This window comes from Poromitra crassiceps (assembly GCF_964638095.1).
Source record: "Poromitra crassiceps genome assembly, chromosome: 10".
NCBI lineage: Eukaryota > Metazoa > Chordata > Actinopteri > Beryciformes > Melamphaidae > Poromitra > Poromitra crassiceps.
The window spans coordinates 44,254,232-44,270,406 of NC_139631.1; positions in this window are offsets into that span (position 1 = coordinate 44,254,232).

Sequence of the window (16,175 nt, forward strand, 5' to 3'; positions counted from 1 at the left end):
GAGAGGTAGTGGGATCCATGACTGCATTCTCCAGAACGAGTGTTTCTTTGAATCCAAAAGCAATTTGACAGGTTTGCTTTGGAACTTTTGCTGGTTGAAAATAGTTAGTAATTCTTTTGAGCACTTGGAAGTAGCGCATGCAGTGTGACTTCTTCATACATGGAAAGTCTGGAGACTTTCAAGACACATTCTAAGCTGCAACTACTGCTCAGGTGGACCAGAGCTTCCAAAGCCAGAGGCCAACCACGAAGGGAGTCGAACCCTCAATCTTCTGATCCGAAGTCAGACGCCTTATCCTTTAGGCCACGTGGTCTTGTTCATGGCTGGATATTTATTTTCCACTTGGCCACATTGAATGCATTGCTGACAAGGCAGTCAAGAAAAACTTTACGCAGCAGGACAGACATGTTTTATCCAATCTGAGAACCAAGTGTCTATTTTTATTTGAAAAATAGACTCTGGGACAGCCCTACCTTTTTTCCAGGCTTCCTGTACAGTGCTAACCTGACGCTGCCAGATGGACGGTTTAGGTCCACATTGCGTTTCACTAAACCAGTCGATCTGGGAATGCAGTAACCCGAGATGACAGATCCGTCTATGACCCATCTGTCTATCACCACTGGTGCGTGTTAACTTCAACCAATCAGATCGCCATGCCTCTGACGTCACGTTTGCGACCGGAGGAAGGTGCCTGATCTCCGTGGTAGTCTATCATTGATTGAGTCCTCAGCGTCCTCATCATCGTAAAGTCGCCTTTGAAGCATGACGTTAGATTATAACGAACTAGTTGTGTGGCTTAGCCTTCCCAAATGTTGAGGGTCGTTTTTTTAGAATTTAATACATAGAATTGGGAATGTTACATTCAATTTCATTCAGACTGCCTGTAACTTCCGCGGCGGCAGCCATGTTGACGAGTGAAAAGAACTACAAAGACCATGTACCCACTACTTGCCCAGACGAGCCTAAGCCCGCCTAAGGCTGCCGCTGATTCGTCGAGCCGGCATGGTTCGGCCAATCATCTTAACTGCCTGTGCATGACAAGATGGATTACGTCGAGAGAATCTCTTTTGATCTCACGAGGTTATCTATCTTGCAAGCAAGGTTAGTACAGTGCACCTCTCCTGCCACCGTCACTTCCTTTTCCACGTCCGTTTCGGCTATTCCCTAATAATGTTAACACATAAACACACTGCATGGAAGACGTCAACTCTGCCCCGTCAATTTGACAGGTTGTCTTTGGAACTATGGCTGCCATAATTGTTTGGTTAAAATTCTGGAAGTGCTACTTAGGACGCTGATTGCTCCGAAATAGCGCCCTTGGAGAAGCAACTTGCCTCTTATCTGAAGTTTTGCTGGTTGAAAATTTCAGAGGGATTTCTTTTGAGCACTTGGAAGCAGTGCTTAAAAGACTCCCCACTTCATTTCACTTCTCTCTTCTTCCACATATCACTGAACTTCAGCATGTTGGTCTTCACTGGGTCATGGAATTTCTTTGCTGGTGGGTCTTTCTCCAGTCTCTCATCCTTGAATGGTAAATGGTAAATGGACTGCATCTATATAGTGCTTTTATCCAAACTGCTTTACAATGTGCCTATACATTCCTCCATTCACACACCGATGGTGGCAAAGCTGCCACACAGGGTGCTGGCACAGCCATCAGGAGCAATTTGTGGTTCAGTGTCTTGCCCAAGGACACTTCGACATGCAGAGTGGAGGAGCCGTGGATCGAACCACCAACCTTCTGATTAGTGGACGACCTGCTCTGAGCCACAGCTGCCCCTTGTTCAGGCTGAACCATCTTGTGCCTCTATAGGAGTCTGTGTGTCTTTGTTAACTGTGACTTCAGTAGCCTGATATCTTCATTTACTCTAGAATGGTAATAGATGCAGGTTTACACTGGATTCATATTGCTTCACTTGTTACCTATCAAAGGGGACCAGAAACATGCAGATAGGCCTTATGGTTCAGGAGCTATCATGATTCATTTAGGGCATGTCATTTCGGGCAGGAGACCTAAAGAATATTTATTTATTTATTTATTTATTTATTTATTTATTTATTTATTTATTTATTCTTTCTTTCTTTCTTTCTTTCTTTCTTTCTTTCTTTCTTTCTTTCTTTCTTTCTTTCTTTCTTTCTATAGGGGGAATCTCACTGACATCACACTCACATTCACACACACCCATTCATACCTGGAAGCTAGTGATGCGCGGGCTACCCAGAACCCACCGGGTCCCGCGGGCTGGCCCGCCCCGTATCGCGGCTGCAGGCAGGGCAGGCTCAGAACGTGACAAAGCAACATTATTAAATAATTTAGTTAGAGCAGTGAGTGAAACACGCAGACTAACCCTTTATTAAGACAGTCAGACAGACAAGGCAAGTCTGAAGCCGAGTGCACCTGCTGCACTCTCTAATTATAGCCTACATGGTGGAGTAAAGAAACGCTTCAAATGATGTAGCCCTAGCATTTTTCAAGGATTATTCTTCAAGGATTATTCGCTGACATTAGTACTATTTGAAGTGTCCATAAAATGAATCCCATCACATATTTTTTGTGTGGACTCGACTGTGATCTAGGCTATTTGTCAATACCCCCCCCCCCCATCCCCCATCAGCTGAATGCAGGGCAGCTGAAAGAGAGAGGGGAATAAAGGTCTCCCGGTCTGAACTTCCACCTATAAGCGTCAAGTGTCATCCAGTTTTTTCATACATTAGCTTTCATGCTATCTTGGCATTTCTTAAGCAATGCATTGCTTCCTATTCTGCCCTACTACGCTAACATGACACTGAGAACAATGGCTTTTAAGGTTTTTTGACTGTCCAGCCAAATGAGTTACAGGTTGAAAAGTGATAATGCACTTATACATAAAGTATTTTTTATGGGTAAAAAAACAAAAATTATTTGACCTATGACCCCTACAATCTAGTGTCCTTTTCCTGTCTTGTTTTTCATGAGAAAAGCGTAATCTGTTTTGATTTCGATACCACATTATATCTGTATTTAATTGTTTTATTGTTTACATGTTTAAATAGATGAGTAACTGAGAGAAATTCAGGGAATCCTGGTTGGATTGTATAACTACAGAGGGATTCACAGTGAGAAAAACAAAGATTATGCCTTGGCAATTATTTTGGTGTCAGACGTGTACAAGCACTGAAGCCTTCAAGGAGCAGGTTAGAAAAGTTATAGGCTATACAATTACAACATGTCTCATTTCCTTAGCATTTTCTGGATATTTACGTTTCAAAGCAAGCTCCACTATTCTTTCCCCCCAGGATTGTGCCATTATGAGTGATTGATATGTTGGCCTTTGTTATGGAAAGAGCGGGAAAATTGCAGTAAGTACAAAATCCAACCAAAAACCAATGTGAACCGCAGTAACACTTTGAAGTGTAGTTACTGCAGTTTATCTCTGTTTAAGTCCAGCTGAAGCTCTGGGAGACCAAATCAAACTGCAGTGAGTTACTGCAGTTTTGCTGGGTTTTTGGTTGGATTGTAGTTACTGCAATTTCTGTACTCTGTTTTCTCAAATATAGAGCAAGACTGAACTTAGACAATTTGTCACATGATAAAACAGATATCTAAAAGTTTAATTTCAGTACAGTAATAACAAAATTTTGACAAAAATTGTAGTTACTGCGGTTTGGATTTGGCAGTATTGTGCTGATGTACATGTGCATGCATATAGGCAGAATAGAATTGGGTCTAGGTTAGAGCCCTGTGCGATGCCACGAGATTTAAGAGGAGGTGGGTTTAATACCTATAAAACCAGAGAATGTTGTCCTGGTGAGATCAGAGATGACCCAGTCTAGTGCTGTGTCTCAAATGCCAACCCATAGTTCCTGACAGTGAACACACTTTTTAGCGTCGGTGGCCCGGTTGGATTGGAACGCCAAACCCCGGCGGCGCTAATGCCTTGCTCTACAGACAGAGCTGCAGGACGCTGCATAGCCTGCTGTGCCAGTGTGGATCAAAAACTCTACAAAGGATAATTGAATAATACACGTTTTAACTAAAACCAAATCTATCTGTCCTTAGTCCACATTTTCAGGTTCTAAAGGCATAAAGTTAGTCACATTTCCACAGTGAGATTTCAATCATCCTTGTGTGCATTTAAATAGTATGTTGGTGCCCTATTGAGATACGCTCTTCATGTGTGGTCAGCCATTATTTCCCTGGATGAATATACATATTTTAGCGAGTACTGAATAACTGCTGGTATGTTAAACTCAGGGGTAAATGTTGTAAATGTGAGGAGCAACAGTCTGAATAAAGCATCAGATTAGTTCAAACTTTAATGATCCATGTTGGGGAATTGGGCTGTTGCAGTAACAAGTAGTAGCTCACATCAAGGGAAAATTGAATATTAATAGAGCAAATGAGATTATACATAATACACAAATTACTTAAATGGGTAAACGTGCAAAAAAAGTGTGCACTGCAACATGAACAGGATGCAAATAATCATCATAGTAGGCTGTTGGTCGTTGCAGAAATCATTCAAACAAAAAGTGAGATTTGCATTATGAAAAATGTGGATGAAAGAAACTATAAAAAGATGTGCACTGTAATAAGATGAATGTGAGAGAATCAGATATCAAACATCAAATGCAGAAACATTAAACTGGAAGTCTGAATGTTCCACTGATTGCAGGCTTGCTGCTGGCACGCACACACACACACACACACACACACACACACACACACCTACACACACACACACACACACACACACACACACACACACACACACACGTGCACACACACACTCACACTGTGTGTGATGCGGCGCTGGATGGAAGCTGAGAGCCACGTAGCACGAGGGAGGAGGTGAGGAGTCAGCGTTATAGTAATAATGCTTCATGACATTTTCATACCAGCAAAGGTCTGTTTCTGCACGTGTGACAGTCATACAACCTGTGTGAAGCTTTTCCATTGTCTGTTGTCAACGCTTTCCCAAAGACTGGGTCGCAGGAGAGTTTATTTAGGTCACCAAATACATTTGCTGAGTTTCTTCCACAGTCTTTTATTTAAAATGTGTTGTTTTACTGAGAGGAAATAAAAAGAGTGAGACAGCCAGCCTGTTAACGCCACCTAAATGCATTCATTCAATCTCATTTATAAAGTATTTTTATATTGTCACGTGTCGGTTCTGAACTTTGCATTAAAATCGTGGTATTTTATCATTCCACCAACACCTATGTGATCAAAAGGGTACAAGGAGGTTAGTTAGGCTGTTGGTCATTGAAATGAGTTTATATTGCCTTTGCGCATGATGACAGGCTGCATCTTGTACTCAGCTCTTTCTCCAGCTAGCAGCTAGTCCATCCTGACCCTGGAACAGCACTGTCATCTTGTGTTTTAAACGTTTCGCATCAACACCAGGCCGCCCGGTTCCTGGAGCAGATTCTGGTCTTCTGGGTCCAGCTAGGTCCCTGGAAGCTGTTTCTGGATGACACTTCGGTGATGACACCATCACTGTGTCGATGACCTCACAATGCTGCCTGTGACATCATGTCAGATGTGATGTTTTTTGCAATAGGATCTGTGACATCATCGGCAGCGTGCGAGCAAGGGCTATAAGTAGCACACGCCAGACCAAGACAGCGGGTTATGGGAGAAACGGGTCTCCGACATAATCTTACAAGTATGCCTGTGACATTGCGAGTTTCGAGATCTGAGCCAGGTTCATGCCTACAAGAGACCCATGGTGAGTACGCTGAACTCTAAAACAAGTGGTGAATTCAAACAAGAGTCTGGGCCTTTCAAGTCTGTAGGGAACTCTACAACAAGGAGTGAGAGCCGATCCAGGCCTCACCAGTTCAGTAGTGCCTCGCCGAAGTGAGACTGGAAAACATAAGTATATGAAACATAAGGTTAGCTCCGACTGTCCTGTCGTTCTGGCCTGTGTGAATGCTGTCGTCCTCGCCCCGGAAGTAATCTGACAGGAAGCAAGGGCGAAAAGTCACCTTGAGAATCATATTTATAGCAATAGTTCATACTTCCACCAGTAATATAACGAATTACTTTTGGCAGGGAGTAATAAGTAAAGTAACAATATTACTTTTGAAAAGAGTAACGAGTAATGACTGAGTAATATATTACTTTTTTAAAGTAACGTTCCTAACACCGCTCTCACCTAACGAACAGTGACAATATGTTTTCAATAAGATGCAACAGTTATGATTTTTTTTCATTTTTTTTTCAACTTTTTTAAACAAAACATGAACAAGACAAACAAATAGGCTCAGAAAAATTAAGAAAAAACAAACATACATCATATTGTCAACATACCAGTCACGCTAACAGTCACATACTGTCAACCGCGCTGGAAAGGGGGAGCTGCCGGGGCTGCAGCCCCCCCTGGTGGCGGCCTCAGCCCCTGCACCTTCCTGATGCAGCCCCCCCCAGCCCCCCCAGCAGCCCCACCCTCATTTGGCGAAACTTCAGTGACTGTCACAGGCATCTCTCTCTCTCTCTCTCTCTCTCTCTCTCTCCCCTCATTTCCCCGTGGGTGCTCTGCTCTGGGCTCTAGGCTATGCTGGGCGGGGTCGAGTCTCTTTACATTGATTTGATAGCAAACTCCTCCACCCGAGGCCCGCTGGCGGCCCCGGGTTACAAAACGAGTTGATCAAAACATAGCCCAATCTGATTGGCTGCATGAGTCAGTGCACTCTACCCTGCTGACGTAGTGAGTAAACACACGTGTGCATTGAGCGGTATCAGAGAGAGAGTGACAGACTGACACATCAGATGAGTGTGGTTTACAGCATGCTTCGGTCGCTTGTTCCTATTCTGTCGAACTGAAGTGGTGTGTGAAGTGTGTGTGTGTGTGTGTGTGTGTGTGTAGGTCGCTGTTAAATCTCCTATGGTGCGTTTGCGTCAGCTTTATCGCTTTATCGGGGGATGGGTTGGGCGACGGGCATGCGCAAGCATGGGCACGCACTGGCACAGACATAAATCGGCACCCCTGATTCCATTCAAGTTTTAAGACAATAAATTGTGCATTACAAGTGCCAACTTCACGCAGCATGCTCGCACAAGGCCGCGCCGCGCAGCGCACTTTGCGTGTGCTCGCACCTCGCACGTGCATGCGCACGCACCTCACACGTGCACGCGCAAAGTGCACGTGTGAAAAAAAAAAAGTGCGCCGCGCAAGTCCGAGTATATGCTTCAGACCCCCTCGTGGGAGATAGCTTCCCGCGCGCCTGCATACTGTATGGTGCTTATAGGTTTGTAGAAGATATTATGCCCAGGATCTCATGCAAGGGGTCCATGAGAAACCAGCCAGGCGAGTCACCCGTTGCCCCCAACCTCAGCAAGAGCCCAGAAATGGGTTCCAAATAACTGAGAACTTCCTAAGTGAGTTGGTCCTCAGGAACCTGAGTCTCTCCATCCATATAACGGAGGTCATATCCGTCAGCCACAATTGAAAAGAGGGGGACTTCCATTCCTTCAGCATTATTTTCTTAGAAACAGTTGTCCCCTGTGTCAGAGACTGTGCAACAGTTAAGATTTACCAAACTTTTGAACACAGTGAAATTGTTTGGCTACAAAACACCTAACTTGGATTCTACTCCTTGAGCTGCATAAATAATGCATGCGGCCCAGTGGGGGGCTTTCCGTTTTTGTTCAGTAAAAATCATTTAGTTAGGCTATAGCTGAACCGTTCACTTCCCAGTGTTTGTTTCCTACCTGCAAGAGAATAGTTTTATATACAGTATAAGCAGCTTATGCTAATGAGCTACTGCTCTTATTGGCTGGCCATTCTGGAAGGCCCACACTCCTCTTCACGCTGATTGGTCGCTGGAGCAAAATCTGACTGGCTTGTGCAAGGAGGCGTGTTTCATAGTTGGTGACTGGAGAAACGGCATAGTAACATGATTCCTTTTTTTTTTACTGTGATTACGTCACACCTCCAAGAACCAAAATCACCAGAAATACTCATTGCCACATCCTCCACCTCTCCTCTCTCTCTCCCTCTTTCTCTCTTTCTCTCTCCCTCTCCCCCCCCCCACCCCTCTCTGATGTTTTATGAAACATCACGCGTGTGTTTGCCCTCAGTGTCAGGGGTCAAATGTCAGCCTGACATGGAATCAGAGCCTGGTGTGGTTTACATAACAACAGCCTGGCTTCTATTAGGTCCTCTGATACTGGCTTTACAGGGGAATGTGGCAGCCGTTCAGGTTTCATAGAGACAGAGTTGTAGGTGAGCAGCTGGCTGTTAACAGACTCACTGACTGACTGACAGATCAACTGATATGCTGCTTGACGATATAACATTACTCGCAAATGTGAGGACTTGAGACTTGCTTGATGAATATCGAAAGACTTGACATTGGCTTCAATCTTTGTTCCTTGCTGCTCCTGATTGGAGGAACATTGTGGTTCGTCCAATCAGGCCGTCTGTGATCCTGATTGGATGAACAACATCTGAACAGTGTCTGAAGCGTGGAAAAAACATGGCGGCAAATTTTAAATGTTCTCTTCGTTCCTATATGAAAATCGCTCAATGAAACCTGCAGCGATTCAGCTATATTTAGAATCAGGAGAGACCATAGAATATTTCACTTCAAAAAAAAAATCTGTTTTGTTTTTAAATGTTGGTCTTGTGTGAGTGAAAATGAGTGAAATGTTCTATGGTCTGATTCTAAATATAGCTGAATCACTTGGTTTGACAAAGTAAAATAATTTTTTATATTGTACAAGTTTCAAGTTGAAATACTTTATTGCCATATATGCCATTCAGATAAGCATTTATTTCTATGAAAAAAGAATGACAGATGAAATCCCTTGGTTTGTATGCCGAACCCGGAATAGGGCATGACTTTGGCACTGGGAAGTGCATGATGGAGAAATCCCCTCAAGTGGACAGCACTGTGAGGAAGGTAAACATGTGTGTCTGTTTGAGCTACGTTAGCGTATTAGCTGGTCAGATGCTGCTGTAACCCTACAGGCACATCATGCTGGCTGCAGGTGTCTCATCTGCACCAGTGAAGGTGTGAATCACCAACAACACTGCATCCACTCTGTAACACCTCATATACAGGCTGAGCTGAGCTGGAGTGCACGACTAGCAAGGGCCTTTGGTTGTAGCCTACACACACACACGCGCACACACACACACACACACACACACACACACACACACACACACACACACACACACACATTCTCTCTCTCAAAACATATTTGGTAGTATATTATGTGTAAGTAACTTTCTCTCTCTCTTATTCAGATTCACTTTGCCACTGGTAATCAGATTTACATATGAGGAATTTGACTTAGCGTAGCCTAATGCAACAATCTCTCTCTTCCATACGCACACAGGAGGTGGACGTGGACCTGATGAATGATTTATTTATGTATTTATTGAGGGACAATGCACATTGTGATTGTGAACATTACGGTAAATGTGTCAGTATTCGCCAGATGGCTAATTTTCAACTGTCGTCCCTTGGAACTCCAGTTCGATTGCCAGTCACCCCCCCCCCCCCCCCCCCCACCTCACACACACACACACACACACACACACACACACACACACACACACACACACACACACACACACACACACACACACACACTGTGTGCAATGTGCAAATAAGTGCCAGAATTCCATAGCTTCCGAGGATGAACCCAAACATAGGCTACATGTCTTTGTTAGTGGGAGGAAAACACCTGGAGGAAACGCACATGAACACAGGGAGAACATGCAAACTCCACAGAAAGGACCTGGGACGGACTGGGGTTCGAACCTGGGTGCCATTGTTGTGGTGGCAGTGCTGCTGTGTCTGGCATGGTGCATGCTGGTGGGAGGCGGACCCCTCCGGGGGAGCAGGCCTCATTATGGAGCTGTTTGAAGCGTCAGATCAGCCGACACACCTGCTTCTCATTGGAAACAGCCAGGCTTGTATATGTGGAAGGGAAGCTGCGATAAAGTCGGCCTGCCTTTGATCTTTACGCAGATGTTATAAAAAAAGGAGCTCTTGTTCAGCTTGATCACTTTTTCCTTAGCGCAGGCATCACTAAAGTGTGTACACGTGTGGCTGCCGCGCGAGCTACCTATACTGTACTGCTACTGAAGGAAACCGCAATCTGCAGCAGCGTTAGCAACCGACGCATTTTCCACTGAAACACACAGTCTGGGTTTTAACCCGGTGTGCTCCAGGTCTGAATACAACCCACACGCTCACACCTCAAGTTTGAGGTCTTTCTTTATCTGTTAGGATCCATGTCCACAGAAAGCTGTTTTTGAGCTGCCAGTGCCTTTCTGCTATTGATTCTCTATGGTAAAGACATTCTAGGAGTGCTCCTGTTCCCAGCACAGCGCCCGGCGGCTATGTGTTTTTGGGCGAAGTGGTCTGGGCGCCTCAAGCAGAAAACAGTTCAACTTTTGGAGAAGAGCGCTGCTCATCAATGTCATTTTTTTTCAACCGACCAATCAAAATCGAGGAAGTGGTGTACCAAAACTGGGGCTGCTCGAGGCGGACAGCCACGGAGGCAGCCATTACTGTTTTGCCAGCAGCGTTCCTGATTGGCCGGTTACGACGTCAACCACGAGGCAGGTCCCTGATTGGCTAGTGCCCTTTGCAAAATCTGAAAGCACCCACCCAGGGCTGGAGGCCAGACAGTCTCGCAGAATGAAACGGAATGTAAGATCACGTGACCAGATGCTTTACCAGGCTAGAATTATTCTATTTCTAAAGAAGACTTTCTCCAGGTCTGGTTGAAGCTGTGCAGGGTACCAGGTGGTAACGTTACATAAGAGACGCTTTACGTCTGCTATAGTCTGCTTTCTCATCCAAAGAAAAGTTATGACGATATAACCCGTTTGAAGTAACTTAGTGGATCAGTTTAAAGGGAAAGTTGTGGGGCCTTCTAGAGAATCTGAGTGTGTGTGTGTGTGTGTGTGTGTGTGTGTGTGTGTGTGTGTGTGTGTGTGTGTGTGTGTGTGTGTGTGTGTGTGTGTGTGTGTGTGCGTGCGTGCGTGCGTGCGTGCGTGCGTGCGTGCGTGCACACCATGTGGGTGGCAGGTAGCATGTTTTTACAGTGTTCTGACTGGAGGAAACTTCTTGGTTGGTAAGTGCCTCAATTTCAGCCTTTTAAAGCATCCTGAGTGCCCAGCGGGGAGGGGGAGGGAGGGAGGATTTTATTCCATAAAATAAAACAAAAGACGGCGGATTGAGCGGATTGTCCCTATGAACCACGTTTCAGTTACAACTGAGCTCTAACTCAATCTCAACAGAAAATCCAAGGAAACAAAAACTAATTCTGGCAAATACATTATACAACAAATAAAGGAATCTAGCAAATATCATAAAGGAATCTGGCAAATATACAAATAATTGCAAAATTGGAGATAATACAACAAAGGGGACATGTTGGACTCTTCATTCAGTCTCACTGTGGTGTCCAAGCTGACTGACCTGTATCCAGTGGGGACCCACCACATGTGACCCGTTTTGGGCCCCGAACCGTAATGTGAGTCACAGGCAGCAGTTGGTGTGTAGAGAGTGTGTCTCCTGATCTCAAATGAGAGAGCAGCTCACACCACAGAGACAATGAGACCGGGACATGCAGGGCCAAAGCTACGCCTTAATTACACCTTCTGGTCCTGACAGAGAAAACAATATGGACTCACACACAAGAACACTGCTGCAGGTTCAGTCAGTCCTCTAAAAACCACTTTGGCTGATCAGATCTTAAAGGAGCAATAGGAGCAATATATTGATGTAAAACATCTTTTATGTAATCATCATTAAACTAAAGATGTGGAAACTGCCCACAGGAATTGATGAACGGACATTTAAGAGTAAAATCCAAACCTTTCTGTGAGAAATGATTTGCCTCCCCTTTCCTTTTTCTTGTTCCACCCACTTTTCAGATTTTGTTGAGCAAGTCACTAGTGATCGGTCCAGATACGTCGTCACTAGTGATCAGTCCAGATACGTCTTCACTAGTGATCAGTCCAGATACGTCGTCACTAGTGATCAGTCCAGATACGTCGTCACTAGTGATCAGTCCAGATACGTCGTCACTAGTGATCAGTCCAGATACGTCTTCACTAGTGATCAGTCCAGATACGTCTTCACTAGTGATCAGTCCAGATATGTCTTCACTAGTGATCAGTCCAGATACGTCTTCACTAGTGATCAGTCCAGATATGTCTTCACTAGTGATCAGTCCAGATACGTCGTCACTAGTGATCGGTCCAGATACGTCGTCACTAGTGATTGTTCAGATACGTCGTTACTAGTCGTCGGTCACTAGTGATTGTTCAGATACGTCGTCACTAGTGATTGTTCAGATAGTTTCCGGATTGTTGGAAACTATTTTCCAAGGGCACTGCCGCTAAGCGCCACCCATCGCAATCCTACTATGGAGACCTGCGGCGCCAGACTCCTCTCCCGGTAGGGAGGGGAGGCTGGCCAGCGAGACTACTAGTGATCAGTTCAGATACGTCGTCACTAGTGATTGTTCAAATACATCGTCACTAGTCGTCGGTCACTAGTGATTGTTCAGATACGTCAATCACTAGTAATTGTTCAGATACGTCAGTCACTAGTGATTGTTCAAATACGTCGTCACTAGTGATTGTTCAGATAGTTTCCAGATTGTTGGAAACTATTTTCCAAGGGCACTGCCGCTAAGCGCCACCCATCGCAATCCTACTATGGAGACCTGCGGTGCCAGACTCCTCTCACGGTAGGGAGGGGAGGCTGGCCAGTGAGACTACTAGTGATCAGTTCAGATACGTCGTCACTAGTGATTGTTCAGATACATCGTCACTAGTCGTCGGTCACTAGTGATTGTTCAGATACGTCGTCACTAGTGATTGTTCAGATACGTCGTCACTAGTGATTGTTCAGATATGTCATCACTAGTGATTGGTTCAGATACGTCGTCACTAGTGATTGTTCAGATACGTCGTCACTAGTGATTGGTTCAGATACGTCGTCACTAGTGATTGTTCAGATACGTTGTCACTAGTGATTGGTTCAGATACGTCGTCACTAGTGATTGGTTCAGATACGTCGTCACTAGTGATTGTTCAGATACGTCGTCACTAGTGATTGTTCAGATACGTCAGTCACTAGTGATCAGTTCAGGTACGTCGTCACTAGTGATTTGTTCAGATACTGTACATCGGCCACTAGTGATTGGTTCAGATACGTCGTCACTAGTGATTGGTTCAGATACGTCGTCACTAGTGATTGGTTCAGATACGTCATCACTTCTGTTTGGCTCAGATATGTCAGTCACTAGTGATTGTTTCAGATATGTCGTCACTAGTGATTGGTTCAGATACCTCGGTCACTATTGGTTCAGATACATTGGTCACTAGCGATTGGTTTGGTGAAAATCATATGATTTTGTCCAAGATTCCATGACCATCCGTATTGTAGCAATAACAGTGAAACTATGATCAGAACAATACTTATTCTACATTCTCCATCTTGTAAATGAAATAATTATGAAATTGAACAATTCATCAGTTATCCTTATGGGAGCTCACACCCCTCCTTATGGGAGCTCACACTGGCCCCACATAACTCCAACCCTGATCTGTCATTTTCTCACCTCAGTAGCCATAGACAGACAAACAGCACAGGGGCTTAACAGAGCCACACATTTCAGTTTCAAAAACAAACCATGCTGACGGACCTGACTACTGGACTAGAGGGGTCAAAAAGTCAAACTCCCACATAATGAGGTAGGGCTGAACAATCCATCCAAATGTGTATCGAAATTGCAATATAGTCTAATAATGTTACTGCAATTTTCAAATCGACACATTTTTTGAAGGAGAAATGTGTGCCAGAATACCATATTAAAATAGCGTTGTGATGCTGAGATCTCCTGGCCTACACATTCTACACTTAAAAAACGGCTTTGTTTGGTACAGATGCGTGCCCAAATCATATCATAATCTGTTTTTGATGTCTTTCAATGAAAATGGGAGTAATCATGTAAAATTATCATTCCATCTTATCGCAAAATATCAGTCAAAAGCATTCCAATTAGATATTTTTTCCAAAATTGTGCATCATCATGGCTTATGGTTTCTCCAAAATGTAGTTTTCTTATCCTGGAAGCTGTCTAAATCTCTAACTCCACCTCTCTCCCCCTGTCTCCCTCTCTCTCTCCCTCCCTGTCTCTCTCTCTCTCCTCAGCAGCAGCAGCAGCAGCAGCAGCAGCGGTATGATCCAGCTGCTGCTCTATCAGTCGTGAGAAGCTCTTGTGATAGTGGCTGTGTGGGGGGGTCAGGTGGAAGACTCTTCTTGGGGGTCTCTTTTTGTAGATTATTTTCAACATAACTTATTGGTATCATGAAGGAAGTGTCCCGGGACGGGCTGCTGCTGTGTGTGACCCAGCTGTGTTTGCTCTGTAGCTTCCTGGGCCGCGGTGGCGCTCAGGACGGGGACGCGCTGCAGCAGGGGCTGACCTGGCAACATAATGGGCAGGTTTGTCTATTATTGCGATCTTCTTTCACCTTCTTTTTTCTGCCATTTCTTTCCCCGTGTTTTTATTTATTTATCTATGCATAGGCCCTTTACTGCTTGGCCCTTGGGAATTATAGGCTACTTGGTGATTATTCTTAAAGAATATTTGTATATATTGAACTTCATGTAACTTGTATGCATTGGCCCTCCTATTAACTAATGTTAATAGGTGTATTAACTATTCAGGCTACCCTGTACTAGAACTTATCTATTGCATAGTTTTTTCTGTGTATTTTATAGATTTATTGCATGAGACATTACATGTGTACATCATGTATTGGTGTACTATTTTAATGATGCTTTTTCCCCTCTGTGAGGCTGCCCTCTGCAGAATGCTGCACGTTCCACCTCATTATTGGTAGAGCACAGACACTCCCCCCCCCCCCCCCCTCTCTCTCTCTCTCTCTCTCTGTCACTCACCTGTTGGTGATCTTTTGACAGTCTTTAAAATGCCAACTTGCCTTTATCTGTGATGACACTGATGACAATGTATCAACACGTCCTCACTCGTACCAGAGACCCGCTTTGTAAAAAGGCCTTCGGCGTATGATGTAACCCGACCACCCCCCCCCCCCCCCCACCCCCCCCCCGCCCCACCCCAACACCCACTCCCTGGAGCCTTGTGCGTTTGAGGTACCCCCACCCCCTAAAGGTCTCCACGGGTTGGGTTTAGGCATTGGGTGGGTGGCAGGGTGGGAATTACCATGGCCTCCATTGCCCTCCTTCTGGCCGTGATGCCCTGAGATCCCTAAGGCCACTTTGGCAGTGCCCTGCTACCAGGGGTTGTCCTCTAAAAGTCGAATATTCAAATCATCAGTCGAGAGACCCGTGAGTCGACGGACATTCCTTAAGTCGAGCAGTCGTTTTTTTCCCATTTAAATTCCAATCTTAATTTAATTTGTTAATTAATTCTTGTTTAGATTTATTTAGCCATTAAATAGTTTTTGAGAAATAGGCTAAAGAACTGTATAGCCTTAGCCTGACTCCACCAGACGGGGGCGGCATTGTTCCACAAATTCACAATCCACCTCAGTCTGGCCCTGGCCTCAGAGAGGCGTTTAAATCGGCCGCCACCCAGGCGCACCAATCAGCGTGAGCTACGGGCGGGCTTTAGGCGAGACCGGGTGTGACGCGATCGAGAGGCGCCTGTGCGTTTGTAGTTCTTTCACTATTCAACATGGCGGCGGCTACCGAGGCTAGCTCCAGTGAGCTAGTCAAACATTCTATTCAAAACAATAAGCTAACATAAACGTTAAGCACTTGATCTTACAGTGAGTACGAAACCGTAACTGTATTGCTGTAACGTTATCAACTATGAACGTTAGTAAACAAGACATTGTTGTAGAATTTGGGGAGATAGCCTTCAGACCGTTGCTAGGCTGGGAGAACATAGCAGCCATCAGCTAGCTGTAAGGCTAGCCGTTAGCCATTCACGCAAGTCACACAAACACAAAGCCGTACGTCATGAAGGGATGTCGATCTGATTGGTTGGCGTTGGCAAGCCCAGATGGTGACAGACAGACGGTCCATCCAATCACCTGCCTAGTAGCTTGAAAAAAGTGACCGCCCTCTTCAGCAATGTAGCTTGGCCGAATCCAGATGGATGTTGGTTGTGAAACAAATGTGAACGAACTTACATCCATCTGGCAGCGTCAGGTTAGTATAGC